General features: G+C 46.5%; 1 protein-coding gene across 2 annotated transcripts in view; it reads left to right on the top strand.

Annotated features, from left to right (window-relative positions):
* MGAT5B (alpha-1,6-mannosylglycoprotein 6-beta-N-acetylglucosaminyltransferase B) overlaps positions 1-14,456 on the top strand; it is a 172,470-nt gene that overhangs the window by 12,470 nt on the left and 145,544 nt on the right. The gene's annotated exons all lie outside the window — the stretch shown is intronic.

Genomic DNA, 14,456 nt, shown 5'->3' on the forward strand with positions numbered 1-14,456 from the left:
TGTAGCTCCATTGACTGTGCCAGCTTACAGCACTGGAGGCTCTGGCTCAGGACTGTGGAAGGCTTTGTGGTTGTAGACAGGTTTGGTCGCCAGGGAGTGAAAGTGTGGAGAGTGATGTTTTTGCCATTTTATTTTTTTTGTCTCAAAAGGAGATACTATGATGGGAAACTAGTGGATCAACTGTGTGTGTGTGTGTGTGTGTGTGTTAAATTTTAATACCCGTAAAAGTACTCTATAGAGGATGGAGGGGGAATAGGTGAAGTGTTCTGATTCTAATGGAGAAGCTCACTGGGAGAAGTGTTGCACAAGGGCAGCTCCTAGGATTGAAGGGATGTAACCCATTCCCTTCTTTTCCTCAGCCCTGTGTATTCCTGACACCTCCAACCTCTGGTTGCCTCCTGCCCTGATCCACCCTCCACCCCCCTACCCAGGCCATGTAGGGATCCTGCTCATCTGTTTGTGGGGTGAGTTCTTGTTGCCCCTGCTCACCTCCCATAATGGACTGAGGGGTCAGGAGATGGGGCTGCAGCGCAGCAGAAATGTGGGAGGATGGAGAGAGAATTGGGTGCTGGATGGCACAGCTGATGGGGAGTTGAGGATGGTGCATGTCGTTAGTGCTGTGGCATGTTGCTGGTGCTGTAGAGTTGTTAATGCTGCTATTCTCGGAGCTCCAGTGTAAGCTGCACCAGCAGAGTGCACAGCGTGTTGATTCAGCAGACCTCGGTGCTGTTCAGAAAGAGAGACCACAGGCTCGGATCAGTGACGAAGGTGCTCGGCCAGGTTTACTGTCTGCAAAGCACGGTACTGGAGCCCTGTCCAGTAGCTCACAGGGACACTAACACGTGTATGCCCGTGACAAGGTAAAGGATCAGTCAGCAAACAGGATGCTGTCCCCTCAACCGATGTATGCCCCTCCCATGACTTCTCCTTTTATACAGGGATACAAATAAATGACATATTATGCTCCATATGTTGTTTGTTATCACCCTGGTATCTTGTACCTGCTAGTTCAAACAAAACCTCCTCATCCATTATCCTGTCATCCCATCCTTATCTTATAAGGGGTCGGTGTGTTCCTGTATAATCTCATGGGAATTGGTTTATGTGGTTACTTGAGAACTCTGGGTGTTCTTGTACCATCCTCTCTGGTTAGATGCGCTTACTTGGTTAGCCAATACCAGTTATATTACTGACAAGGCCTACTTCGCTTCATACTCTTAGTTTATGCCTAGGCCTCCAGCAAGGCCTACATGCATTAACTAGTGGGATGAGCATATGGCAGGGGTACTATGTAGCCGTGCAGGCCAAAAGCTGCCACACTCCAGTAGCCTTGATCCACTAAAATCTATTGGTGACATCAGTGATGGTTTTGCTACAGTAAAGAGTGTAGCAGTAGCTTCAGAAAAGGGGACAGGTGGGCGGATAGTGCTACCCTATATATGATACATGTCATCATCCCTGTAAAAGGGTCAATTGGCATTTCCTAAGTAGAAATACTCCGCCCCCATGACCACTGATCAACCAATGGGAGCTTGTTCTGACAGTGTGCATGGGGTTGCCAGGTGTCCGGTTTTCGACCGAAATGCCTGGTCAAAAAGAGACCCTGGCAGCTCCAGTCGGCACTGCCGACCGGGCTGTTGAAAGTCCGGTCAGTGGTGCAGCAGGGGCCTGGGGCTAAGGCAGGCTCCCTACCTGCGCTGGCTGTGTGCTGCCTCCTGAAGCGGCCGCCAGGTCCCTGCGGCCCGTAGGCGCTGGGGTGGCCAGGGAGGCTCCGCGCACTGCCCCCGCCCCCAGCGCCAGCTCTGCAGCTCTCACTGGCGGGGCAGGGGTGTTTGGTTTTGTGTGATTAGAAAGTTGGCAACCCTATGTGTGCATTGTATTTGAGTGTTGTGACTCAGTACTACTTGCTGAATGGAGTTTCTGCTGGACCTTTCTGAAGTCCATCACAAAGAATGCTCCAGCTTGCTCATGTCATTGAATTTAGCTCTGGATAAAAAACAGATGCTTGTTTGTTTTTGTTGCAATTTACCTCTGGACTGTTAAGTACTTTGGGTCCAAATGAAATAGCAGGGAAAGGAGAACTTTTCAAGAGAGGTGGCCCAATCCAGAGCCTGGGATAGCCAAGGTACATTTGGTCAGGCCAGAAGACAGTCCTGGAGCAAAGGAAAGACACCCCCTCACACACACACATGCTCTCTCCTAACTGGAGTGATAAACACATCACCCCTCATTAACTGAGTGAGGAGGCCTCAGACTAAAATCCCCCATTTCAGCCAGAAGCCTAAGTGATGAGGGATAAGCCATAGTCTTTCAGCTTCTGCAACCTTCATAACAGCAGCCCCCTCCTTTCCCATACCAAGCAAAGCCCTTTGAGTTGGCCATTTACTGCTGCAGTTTTCCTGTTAACGTGCAGCAGCAGAAACCAAACTAACCCCCTCCCCCCATCCAATTCTCTGGGATGATCACTTTTCCCCTCCCCCCACCACCTGGCTGGTATCGGGGAAGATCCCTGCTAGCCAAACGCGAACAGCTCAGTGCCAATGGCCCCCCCTCCCACCGCGTGGCTAACTGCGGGGAGGATTTATTTTCAGCCACAGGCAAAGAGCCCAGTAGGAACAGCCACCTCTGAATGTCCCCTTAATCAAATTCCCCTATTTCAACCAGGTTACCATGAACGATATCACTCGTCTGAGGATAACACAGAGAGATAAAGAACGGATGTTGCTTGAATGCCAGCAAACACCAGAACCATACGCTGCCAGGCTTTGTCATGCAATGATACCAGATTACTTGCTACTAGCATGGCGTGGTAAAGTGTCCTACCATGGAGGACAGAATAAGGCTGCTCTCCCCAGAAACCTTCTGCAAAGGCCTTTAGAGTACCTCCAGGAGAGCTTCATGGAGATGTCCCTAGAAGATTTCCGCTCCATCCCCAGACACGTTAACAGACATTTCCAGTAGCAGTACTGGCCACGAATGCATCCCAAGTCCTCAGGGCTACTTAATCATTGAAAAACGCTTGCTTTTATAACATGTATTATATTTAAAAAGATACACTCACCAGAGGTCCCTTCTCCAGCTTCGTTGGGTTGGGCGGGTATTTCAGTCAGGGTGATAAAAAGATCCTGGCTGTCAGGGAGAACGGTGTGTTGTGTGCTGTCCCCAAGCTCATCGTCCTCCTCCTCATCTTCCCCATCTGCAAAATCCTCAGCCATGGCGGAGAGTATCCCATCCTCAGAGTACACGGACAAACGTGGGGTAGCGGTGGCGGCCCTCACTGGAATTGCATGCAGCTCAGCGTAGAAGCGGCATGTCTGGGGCTCTGTCCCGGAGCGTCCGTTTGATTCTTTGGTTTTCTGGTACGCTTGTCTGAGCTCCTTAAGTTTAATGCTGCACTGTGTTGCATCCCTGATGTAGCCTCTGTCCCTCATGGCCTCTGAGATTTTTTGAAATGTTTTGGCATTTAGTCTTTTGGAACGTAGTTCTGATAGCACGGATTCCTCTCCCCATACAGCGATCAGATCCAGTACCTCCCATTCGGTCCATACTGGAGCTCTTTTTCGATTCTGGGACTGCATGGTCACCTGTGCTGATGAGCTCGCCTGGCCAAACAGGAAATGAGATTTAAAAGTTCCCGGGGCTTTTCCTTACACCTGGCCAGTGCATCCGAGTTCAGAGTGCTGTCCAGAGCAGTCACAATGGTGCACTGTGGGATAGCTCCCGGAGGCCAAGACCTTTGAATTGCATCCGCACTAACCCTAATTCGAAACGGCAATGTCGATTTCAGTGCTAATCCCCTCATTGGGGAGGAGTATAGAAATCGGTTTTAAGAGCCCTTTATGTCGAAAAAATGGCTTCATTGTGTGGACGGGTGCAGGGTTAATTCGGATTTAATGCTGCTAAATCCAACATAAACTCGTAGTATAGACCAGGCCAAGGGATTAGTGTTTACTTGGCTGGTGGTAGTCTGAGCAATAGAACGCTGGGACATCAATGCCTTCCCGTTCGGTCTTGCACATTTCACTGAAGTCAGGTTGTCTCCCTTTAGAGACAGACCCATGTCTCCCACAGATGGGTGTGAGCATGTCTTGTGGTCACTAGCCATGTAGTGGCCTTTGTAACAGTAACCGCTGGAGTCAGAGTACACTGGCTCTCATCACGTGATGACAGATGCTCTGTGACTAATTTTTTTCCTCCCAACAAGACTTCTCTTCCAAGCACCATAACCTATTTGGGATGCAGCTTCCAGGCAAAGCAGCGAAAGGTGTTATATTTAAACACAGGCAAGTTCTAGCAGGGTCCCTCATTCAACAGACTGGCAGCCCCAGCCATCCCAGCTTAGTTTGATCACCAGCTGCCTAGACTGTTGGGTCAGCTCCTTAGTCATAATAAGGCTTCTTTGTGCCACTCCAAGAGCTCACCTGCGGGTCTGTTTACATGGAGGAAAAAGGTGTGATCTTAATGTGGGTTAAAATCACAGCGAAGACATGGCAGCTTGGGTTAGCAGCTAGAATGCAATCCCCAGTTCCCCTATAGGCTTGAACCGAGCTGCTAACCTGAGTTAAAAGCAGAGTTGCTGTGTCTTCACTGCTATTTTAACTAGAGTTAGCTAATGGTGTCAGCCAAGGACAGTTAAGAACATGCCTTCTTCTGCAGTATGGACGTACCCTAAGTTGCTAACTGGAGATTCTTCTCTGCAACCCTGGAGTATCCAGTCCCTAGAGGCTGCTGCAGGTGTTTGTAAATTAAAGCAACCTTCAAGCTCTGAACTGACTCCCTGCAGCCCTGGGGTTGGAGAAGTGTAGAGGTGATGTGAAGTGTCCCCTGCCCTACAACTAGCACAGCTGAAAATAAGTCGGTTTGGCAGTAAAAGAAATTCAGCCCTGTGCAGCTGGTCATGTACCACTTAAGTCTCCCATAGCTCCTCGGGTGGCTGTAATTGGCTGAGTGACTGTACAGTAAGGGTCTGATCACTGCTTCATCTTCAGGATGAGAGAAACTCAAGTCCATCCCTTCCTTCCTTCCCTTTCTACAATATACTTCAATCCATGGAGTTTGTTCTCTGGGCCAAATTCTATTCTTGGTTACATCAGTGTAGAACCATAGGGCCTTCCTGGACTTGAATGAAATGACCTCCAATTTATACCATTAAACTGGGGAGAAGAATTTGGTATAATAAATTCAACAGGCCCATTGCCGGACCATTTCCTAGGAGCCCATGGCACAGCCCTTCTCTGGAGTGGGTCATTTCAAAGATTCTAGCAGATGAAGTGAGGGAAAATGCTCAGTCATGAGTCTTGAGCCTCCTCTTGCTAGCACCATTTTTGCACTGGTGTTAACTCTCTGGACTTCAGTAGAGATAATCCTGATTTACACTTATGCTGCATGTCCCGGAGTTACCAGGGCGATGCTCTGGAACTCCTCTATATGAAGCCAGTCAGGACTCTGGGGGAGCCTCCTCTCTCTAAGCACACTGTCACCAGGGCAAGAAGCTTACACCACTTCGGCCTTCCTGGGTCTGACCTTGGAGCATTCAGCATCCCCTTCCACACCATGTGCTTCCAGCAGCGAGTCTGCCCGGGCGGGGCTTCTGGGGAAGCCAGAGGGCCCTGTACCCCAACTCCATGGTCAGTAGTGACTCTCAGCCAGCATTGTGAAGTGGAAGGTTTATTAGTCGACAGGTACACAGTGTAGAGCAGAACTTGCTAGCACATAAATCAGTGACTTTGAGCAAAGTCCATCTTGGGGAGGGACCCCAGGCCAGATGCCCTGGACACCCCCATCTCCGAGTCCCAGACAGGAGACTGTCCTGGACCCCACTGCCTGGCCTCTGCCACGCACTTGGCTTCTCCTCTGGTCTTTGTCCTGCTTCCTGGCAAAGTGTCACCTGGTCGCCTCCCTCTCCTGGGTCTCAGGTTATGAAGGGCATTGGCCATACCTTACATGCAGGCAGCTGGGCAGCCTCACCTGCCCTGAGGGCCTCAGCAAAAGTCACACACCCAATTCCCACTGCCTAGGCATTGGTGCAGTACTCAGGGAAACTGAGCTACACACAGTATTAGTATAGGACGGTAAGATTCACATGCAACATAACAAGGTGAAAAACTTCACTTCGTCACACTGGGTCACCATCAAACCCTGGGGCTTAAGTGGTGAATCTTCTGTGGACTCTTTGTATAGGGACAAACTTCACCCACTATCTGTTGGGTGGCTTATATTGTAATGGTCCAATTTTCTTATAGTGGCAGGTAGGAAGAGATGAAGCTTTGGTTCCCTTTCCTGTACCTGGAAAAAGGAGTGAATGTTGACTCTAATGGGAATTGTCAATCGTTATCCACTCTTGTATCCCTGGGTCTTAGTTCTGTAACTCTGTCTAGGAAAGTTACCACCTAATTAGAAAGCTCAGTAAAGAATTCAACATAAAGTTTTTCTTCATTGGTTAAGACTTGCCTTTGGTTTTCACCATCAGTTATAGAGCTCTTGGAGGAACTGCAGGTCAGAAATGAGAGTCCCTGCTGTCTCAAATTAACAGTAACTTTTCCTGCAGCTTTCAGGTGGGTGATGGTAGAGAAAGAACTACTTGAAAGGAACTCAAAGACCCAGGGCCAAATGTTGCTGTCAGTTACAGCAGTGTAAACTCACTGAAGTCAATAGGCTTACTTGGGCTTTATGTCATGTAATCTGGAGCAGAATTAAGCCCCCACCCACTGTTGACTTCATTCTAGTGTATTGATTGTGGATGGGGTTGTCTCCCTATTTTTCTTGTCTGAGGGGCTCTAGCTGTTGCAATGTGTACAGAATTTTATAAACAAAAACTTTTCCAGGGTATGAATGAATCTCTTTGGTGAGGGCCTGATTGTCAGAAATGGCCTCTGATTTTTGTACTCAGGACTTGTCAGGCACAAGTAATTCAGGGATACATTTCATAGGGCTCAGATATTTTCTTCTATTCATGTTCTTATACTGTGCCCATCACCATGGTACCTGATGCCTCAATATCTAACTAGGTGACTGAGCCTGGAGATAAGGGAGCTGGGCACAGTGCTGCTATGCCAACACCAATGGCTATTTGCCCCTGCAAAACTACATGTGGGCACAAAACACAGTAACTCAATGGGAGGCTGAACTTAGACCATTTTGAAAACTGGGGCTTGATTCTGAACCTGCTTTTGCTGGCTTTGCAACAGGGTAATTCTGCTGAGCTTAGAGTTACCTGTGATTTGCACCAATGCCTGTAGGGCCAGAATCAGGTCCTGTGGTACATGACTTCTGCAGTTCATTTAGAATTCAGGGAGAGGGCCTGTATTCTGCGTGAGGAGTGATGGATTATTAAGAGCATATTTAATGTAAAGAGGGTTGACAATAACAGAAATGTATCCATATCTTATTACAGTTTTATCAAGCCTCAATAGATATTCAATTAACATGCATTACAGATCCCAATGAAATACCACTAGTTGCAACACTTGCTGTAAGTGCAAAATGATTATCAGAAGCCAAGTACAAAGAGGTGTGCTAATGTCACTGGCCTTGTAAGCTTGTAAGGAGCACCCCAGCAATCTGCACCTTCAAGGAACAAGAGAAATGTAGGGCTTAAAAGGACCCCAAGAGGTCACTGAGTCCAGACCCCTGTGCTGAGTAAACCTCAGGACCAAGTAAATCTAGACCATCCCTGACAGGCATTTTTGTCCAATCTGCTCTCAAAAACCTCCAACAATGGGGATTCCACAACCTTCCTTGGAAGCCTATTAAGTGCTTAGCTACCCTTAGTGTAAGAGTTTTTCCTAATAGGCAACCTAAACCTCCCTTGCTGCAGATTAAGCCCATTACTACTACTTCATGTCCACTGACGGTAGGACAGCAATTGATCTCCGTCCTCTTTATAACATCCCTTAACATATTTGAAGACTGTTATCTGCTCCCCTTTGTCTCTTCTTAATGACCCATTACTCTTTAACAGCAATAACTACTCCTCAAGTATGGTGACAATCATTTGGGTACCCACCTGATAGTAATTTTGAGAGAACTGAAATGGAGTTTTCTGGCTTGCCAGCTGCTCACCTGGAAGACTTTTGAACTCATTAGGAGCCTTTCAGGTGGGCTGCTAGGGAGCCATCATTTCAATTTCCCCCTGATGGAAAAGTCATTCCTACACCCAATTCCTGACTAGTTGTATTAATTACTGCTGGCCCTTGCATAGTGCAGTTCCTGTCCTTCTAACAACATTGGATTTATCTATTAACTCATCTAAGCCCTGATTCAGTAAAATGCCCAAGCACATGTTGAAGTGCTATGTCGAACCAGGCCCCTAGCATCTGATCCGGAGAAGAGCTGAGCACTACTAATTCCCATTGACTTCAATGGGTTTTTTGCCTGAGTGAGGAGTGCAGAGTAAGGTACCTGGTGCTTTTCTTCTCCGTGTTTGTTCATTAAAGTTCCTGATTTAATGGGCCCTTCAGAAATGCTCATTATTGATTTATAGCTATTGTATTTCAACTGAGCAGCATTCCCAGCTCCAAATATGCTGGGGTCTGTGTTGCTTTATAAATAAAATGACTGTTGTGTGTGTTCAGGTTTGCCCATTACATGTCTGGGCTTGATAACAAGGGCTTGATCCCACAATCCTTAATCACATAAGTAATCCTTATTCACATATTCATTCTCTTGGGCCCCATCCTGCAGACACATATGCGTGTACATAACTCTTACTTTGTGTTCAATGAGTAAATTTATGGATGTGCTTAGGCGTTTGCAGTATTAGGACCACTGTAATTATCCATGTGAGTAAGGGGTGCAGGATCAGACCTCATGTTGGTTTTAAGCAAATTGTTCGGGTGAAATCCTGGCCCCATTGAAGTATGAGAGAAATCCCATTGACATTACTGAGGTCAGGATTTAACCCCAGGATTTAATTAAAATACAATACTTGCCATGGAAATCTAGGCTGAGATTTTTAAAAGCCTCCTAAGAGATTTGCACACCCAATTCCAGCAGGGTATCCATTTCCCCAAAGCAACTTTGAAAATCACAGCCCTAAGTTAAATCCTGGAGCATTTTAGTAGGGCTTGAGACTGGACACTTCTCCCTCGTAAAGATTGCCATCCCAGTCACACACCACGATCTGAGAGTCTGTATGGGAGCTGCTGAGGGCAGAAGGGGTGCAAAGGGTGAAATGAAGTAGCTGGAGGAAGTGTCAGAAAATGCTTCAGACACACCTCAAAGCCTCCTCAGCTTCAGAGCCATCTGAACAGCAAATCAAACCTTAAACGAAGAGAGACATGAGGCAGAAGAAGGGAAGCAGAAAAATAGACTGTCACAGTCCTCCAGTTAATTCTGTTGATTTTATAATGTCATCTTCTAGGCGGTTCTTGCTAAGAACCATGAGCTTGTTCCATGTGCCAATAATCAGTCTTCAGAGGGATTCTACTCTTGATGATCTGAAGCAGCAGCAACTTTGTTGCTTTTTTCTAGAAACACCTTCTGAAATGCAAGTTATTTTATCCTAATCCTCAGCTGTGGAATAAACACTGGGAGCTTCCTTTGTTATGAAATGGTCACTGAGAGAATTGGTTCTGCAAACCAAAATCAGGATTAAAAAAAGAAAACGATCAACATTTTGCATATAGATGACACTTTGGGAACGATCCTAGACATGAGAGTCTTATTTTTTTCCCCTTGTAACTTAAAATGTGTGGGGTTTTTGTCCCTCCCACCCCCCCGAGTCTATTTTTGTCTTTTGTTGTTCTACCATTGGGAAAAGCTGTCTCGGGGCAGAGTTTTTGACTTAAAACAAAAAATGTCATTTAATGATCTGAGATAATTGCAAGAGCTCAAACTGTTGTTGATCGGGGTAGTCATTAGAATTCCATCTGCCTTCTCTGGCATCAGGACTTTGCCCTTTGCAGGTGCTGTCTCTTGTTTTCAATTGCAATGTATGATTAGCTGGTGGAACTTGCTGCTACAGGATGTTATCAGAGTTAAATAGTAAGTTTTAAAAAGTGATTAGATATGGATCAGAATATCATCTGTGTGACAGGGTCCCTGGGGTGCAACCTGGAACTGGTGTACTGCTGAGCCCTCTGTCCCACCAGTCTGGGCTCCCTCTCACCCTGTGATGCTGTGACAAGCTGCAAACCTCTGGCAGGTACTGCACTTATACAGACATCCACAGGCAGGGACACATCCAGCTGAGTTACATGGGTAAATGCTTCTCCCAGCGACTCATGAACTAACAATAGAGAGGCACCAGCCAATCCCCCCCCACTTCTCCAGTTTTGTACCCTTGGACTATACCATCTTGCGCTGGTCAGAAGCCTGACCAGGGTAAGTTTATTACCCAGTCTGCCCCTCTCTCAATGTGGAGAGGACATGCGCTAGCTTTTGTACCTGAGCTGAGATTTCCCAAGCACATCAGCCTAACTACACTGTTTTAAGTAAAGTATAAAATAGATTTATTAACTACAGAAAGATAGATTTTAGGTGATTATAAGTGGTAGGCATAAAAGATCAGAGAAAGTTACCAAAGAAAATAAAAGAAAAACACACAATCTAAATCTTAGTATGTTAGGCAGTATTTAGATCAGCAATTTTCTCAGCCCACTGGATGTTACAGTTCGTAATATACAGACTTCTTCCCTGAAGACTTGAGCAGTCTCCTCAGATGAAATCTTCATCTTCTCAGCGTTCTTGATGCTGCCAACATAGATGGGAGAGGAGAAAGGCCAAGACCTGCTACAATTCTTCCTTATTTTATACCCTCCATTCATGTGACTGGAAGACTTGCCCAGACACATCCTGGTGGGCTTTGCTGAGTCATAGTGATTGAGTAAACCCCCATTGTGGACTTGAGCAACTGTCATTGAATTGTAAATCCCCTGATGACAACTCCCCTGCTGATTTAATGGTTTTGGAGCATCCTCCTGGGCAGGGGTCCTTTGTATGTCACTAGCAAACTTACAGCATATTTCAGTAACAGCCATACAGCAAAACCTCATAACATTATACATACTAATGATACATATATTTGGACAGAACAGCAGGTTTCAGCAGATCATGACCTTTCATATGATACTTTACATGGCATGCTTTGTATGAAATATCACAACCATATATGGATGATGAATATGGGGGATACAGGGTGCCATTTTGAGGCACGGTCTGTCACAACCTGCAGTTGCTCTAGCTAGGTTATAATTAAAAAGGCTTTTGATTCTCATACATCAGGGCATAAACTAATGACCATCAACCGAGATCTCCCTAGAGTTTAGTACAACACATCCCCCCACATTGCACATGGCTGTATGTCATTGCCTGAAGCAATAAGCATTGGCCAGTGCCAGAGACACACTATTGCAATAGATTGATCAGAGGTAAGGCTACGATTTAGTCATGGGTATTTTTAATAAAAGTCACGGACAGGTCACGGACAATAAACAAAAATTCATACCCTTGACCTGTCCATGGCTTATACTATAAATACCCCTGACTAATCTTAGCTGGGGGGGAGCACTGCTCTGGGGGGAGCACTGCTGGGAGAGTCACTGCTGGGTGGGCCCCCGGGGGCCACTGGCGGGGTGGGGGGTGCTGTTGGAGGGGACATGGGGGGCAGTGCTCTGGGGCTGTCCTCCCCTCCCCACACCGCCGCTGCTGCTGCTGCTCCTCCAGCTACCTTTGGGACTGCTGCTGGGGGTCGCTGTGCTGTGGCTGCTCCCGCCACTTCCAGAACCGCTGTTCAGGCAGTCCCTGGGGCTGCCCAAGCAGTGGCCGGTGTGGCTGGCTGTGGGGCAGCCTGAGCAGCTGGCTGCGGAGCCGGTGTGACTGTCCCTGGAGTGGCCCTGGGTTCAGCCACACTGGCCGCTACAGAAGTCATGGAGGTTGCGGAAAGTCATGGAGTCCATGACCTCTGTGACAGACATGGAGCCCAAATCGTAGGTCTGTTCTAATACGGTAGTTTTAGGACATAGGCCCTCCTGGATCATCAACTTGAAACCAGTAACCATGTCATATAATCCCATCCATAAATTTTATCAAGATCCATCTTAAAACTAGTTAGGTTGTATGCTCCTGTTCTAATAATATAGATGGAATAAATGGGTCTAAAGAACCAAAGTTGTCACTGTCCAACTTTAAACAGTTTTATACAAAGTTTGGACTACAGAAACCTCAGCCTGCTTAATACCATGGCAAACACACACTAGGAACTTCATGTCAGAGGATAGAAATGTATTAATTGAAATACACAAAAAAAGAAGAGTTAAAACACAGCAAAAACTATTAAAACCAAACTTGAGTGAGTATGCAAACAAACTTAATCCAAACCTATCAGCCTCTTTCTTATTAAAGAGGGTGCATATTGGTTAACGTCTCTTATTCTGTCAAACAACCTTTCTTGGTGGAGAAGAAAGGATTAGTTCTATTTAAGTTTGAGTTGAGAATGACACTTTCCTGCTTTTGACAAAACAGACACAGAAGGGAGAGAAGAAAGAGGATAGTAAAGATGGGGGAAATACATCTTGATGTTCTGAGGATACAGGGCAGCTTGTCAGTCACAGATGGATGCTTGGGGCTGGCAGGATGGTCACTAGAGCTGTGCTCTGGATCCTGGCCTACCTCCCCAGTCAGGGACATCATCTGGTTAGTTGGGTCACTTTCCTTCACTGGTCCTTCTCAGCCAAGCAGAGCTGGCTGGGCCATTTCATCTTGTTGTTGGCTGGTGCCGTGTAGTATGGTTGATTTCAGGACACGGTGAAAAGCAGAGAGAGAGAGGGAGAGGACAAGAGGAAGATAATGGGGAATGGAAGGAGACACACAAGGGAAGGGAAGTCAGAATGGGGTCTCACATATATCAGACTGGGGTCCTTGTGTGGCAATGCTAATCAAGCATCCCCACTGGAGTATCAAGGTCTGGGTGTCCCAGTAAAAATCCTTCTGCTGCAGCCATGATGGTGGCAGAAGTTCACTCTTTCCTCCCCCAAAGCCTTTCTTCATGGGCCCCAAAAAGGGCGAGGTGGAATGGTCCATCCTCTCATTTTGCCCACAAATTAGGCCTAATTTTGGAAGCATCAATTCTACTCCATTGATTTCCAGTCCTCCTCTCCTCTTGTTTATCAGTCATAATCTTAACATAGTCTTGGAGTGATACCAGTAGAACCTCTGTTTAAATCTTTTTGTCTCTCTCAAATTTTTTTATGACGGTAATCGTGACCACTCATGAACCTTCACCCACCTTGCACCAGTTAGGCTTACAATTAAAGTAGGCCTGATCAATTATTACAGAGCCTCCACTCCTGTGGATAGGCTGCTCCAGAACATCACTCTTCTGACGACTTAAAAACCTTCTAATTTCCAGCCTTCACTTATTCATGGTCAGATCATACCCATTTGTTCTTGTGCCAAAACTGTCCTTAACTTAAATGCTCTTCTTCCCACTGTTGGCCCTCCTGATGTATTTATAGAGAGCAATTGCATCTGCTTTCATGTCTCTTTCTTATGGCCCAATTCAGGACAGCATCTTTATTGAGGAAAGCTCTTTCAGACATGCTGAAGTCAATGGGATTGAAGCACCTGTTTAAAGTTAATCACTGGCTTAAGTGCTTTCCTGAACTGGGGCCTTAAGCAGCAGCTTTCAAACTGTGGTTCTTGGAGCACTTCTTGGGTTGGAGGGGGGAAGAGCGGGGTGGTGTCCTGTTGAGAGCCAGCCTGTCCGATGGTGCTGGCTCCTTCTCCTTGTGTCCAGCTGCTAAATTTCCTTAATGAAACTGCTTTCCATTTTCAAAAGTGTTCACTGGCTAGGGGTGACTCAGTATTTTGGTGCCCAGCCTGAACCACCCAATCCTAATTTTCTGACGTGCTGAGCACCCGCGATTCCAAATCACTTCAGTTTGTGACTGCAAATATGTCCATCAATGGACTGCAGCCAGTGTTATGCATTCCCAGGTATCTGAAAATTAGAGCCTGGGTGTCTCAAACGGGGGCTCCAAAAAAACAGAGGCACTCAACCTCAGGAGTTACTTTTGGAACTGTAGGCCACTAAGGGTGAGATTTTTCAAAAGCTCTTGGCATCGGCCAAACGCTAACCTCATTGAGGCCAAATGTAAAACTTGCACTGACTTCAGTGGAAGCAGAATTAGGCCATCTCTGAATGCTTTTGAAAATCCCATCCTGAAAATTCATTGAGAGCCAATTTTTCAAAAATGCCCAGAAACCACAACTGGGTAGGGGATTTCAGAAGAGCTCTGCCAGACTTTTGGCCACACTTTCAGAACGGCTCAACACCCAGCACTGCCCATGGAGAAGAATGACAGCTGGTGGGTGCAGGACTCTGAAAATCTGGCTCTACATATTTTCTGTAATCCCGTTATAATCACTGTAATCACAGTAGAAGCAGTTACTGTAGTTGTGTCAGAAGTTGAGATGGTGGATCGGAAAAGAGATGATTTGCATGATGGCAAATGGAG

Source organism: Eretmochelys imbricata, chromosome 14 (genome assembly GCF_965152235.1).
Source record: "Eretmochelys imbricata isolate rEreImb1 chromosome 14, rEreImb1.hap1, whole genome shotgun sequence".
NCBI lineage: Eukaryota > Metazoa > Chordata > Testudines > Cheloniidae > Eretmochelys > Eretmochelys imbricata.